The following is a 1,776-nucleotide window of genomic DNA, read 5'->3' as shown; positions in this document are numbered from 1 at the left end:
GTGCTGCCTCTTTCTACCTGTGCGACCTGGAGCAAGTCACAGCATCTGAACCCAAACCTGGAGTCACGCCATTCATTCGGAAATTGGAATGGGAAATTATAATGGAATTTTTCCACTAGAGTTTTGAAGCCCCTTCCGTATATCAAGCCCTCTTTTAGGCTCTGAAAGGTGATGGACAGGTGAACAAGACATGAAGGTCATTGCGCACATAGCTACAGTTGTGGTGGGAGACCTGGTGGTGTAGTGGTTACGCGTTGGGCTGCAATCCCACTTGGTCGGCAGTTCAAAACCACCAGTGGCTCCTTTGGAGAAAGACTGGGCTTTCTTCTCCATAAACAGTTGGTCTCTGAAGTCCACAGTGGATCGCCATGAGCCAACATTGACTCCATGGCGGAGTTACAGGGTAGGTTGTGAAGACAGGGCATGTCAAGAGAAAGCAACTCAGTAAACGTTAGGCGTTGTTATTATTATGAGTGTGAGTCCCCTTAGCTGTGCTACAGAGAAGCAATCAGCACTTGGGCCAGATGGGGCTGCTTCACTCCACAGAGTGACTCAGGAATTATTCTTTTAATCTCTTTGACAAATATATGTTGAGTTTGCTCTAGCAGACAGGAGACCTGGAATGCTAGCCCTGCTAATAATATCTGCCCTCCCACCTTGCTGGCTTTCTTTGTTGAGGATCGGATCAGGCCACAGGTGAGAGAACGATCAAGTGATGCACAAATGATAGCAATTATTAGCACAAGCCCAACCCTTTCCTAGCCCTTGTCCTCTGGGGATGCACCAAAACTCACTGCGGTCGACTCAGTTCAATTCATAGTGGCCTTAGAAGACAGTAGAACTGCCCCTTTGAGTTTTCAAAGCTACAAATCTTTATAGAAGCAGAAAACCTCATCTTTCTACCCCAGCAGCTAGTGGTTTTGAACTGCTGACCCTGAGGTTTAGCAGCCTGACATTACACACTAAGCCGCCAGGGATTCCCTCAGGGACACAAAATCAAAAAAAAGTTTAGGTAGCCACCAGCATTAAAAGATTTGGAATTATTTAGAGAAAAATATGTATATAAATGCATTTACTGTGCCATTATGAGGATTAAAGCAGTGAAAGGAAAAATTCCATGTTGTCTTGGAGCCTGAATGTTGTAGAGGAGAAAAACAAGCTAACCAGTAAGTATAGCATGGTGGTGGTCAGTGATGTGGAAGGAAGGAAAAAAGGAAGAATTGAAAGGCAGATTAGCAAGGTAGATCTGTATTAGAAGGGCAGGAGGTCAAGGGAGGATTAAAGAAGAAAGTGACATTTGATCAGAAAACTGGAAGGTAAGAGGAAGCAAATCATGTTCCTACCAGAAGCACTTGAAACAGCAAGGACAAAGGCCAGAGGGGGGCATGCCTAGCCTGTTGAAGAAGCAACAAGGAGACCAGTGTGTGTAACCGAGACAGAATATTCATGCTCATTGCTTTCAAGTTCTTGTCAGCTCAGCTACGTTATAGGACTGGGTAGAACTGCCCTGTGCATTTCCGTAACTAAGAACTCTATATGAGTAGAGCCATCTTTTTCACTTGGTTGGCTGGTGGTTTTGAACTAGTGGCCTTGTGAATTGCAACCCAGCTTGTAACCACGATGCAACCAGGGCTCCAAGCCTAGGCTGAAGAAGGGAGAATGTTTTGGAGCTGAAGTCAGGGAGGTGCAGTGATGACAACAGCTGACAAAAACACACTGCCAGTGAGTCTATTCCGACCCATAGTGACCTTATTGGACAGAGTAGAACTGCCCCTG

Source organism: Echinops telfairi, unplaced genomic scaffold, assembly GCF_000313985.2.
Source record: "Echinops telfairi isolate 266 unplaced genomic scaffold, ASM31398v2 ScPeMD7_7457;HRSCAF=8495, whole genome shotgun sequence".
Taxonomy (NCBI): Eukaryota; Metazoa; Chordata; class Mammalia; order Afrosoricida; family Tenrecidae; genus Echinops; species Echinops telfairi.
This window is presented reverse-complemented; position numbering follows the sequence as displayed.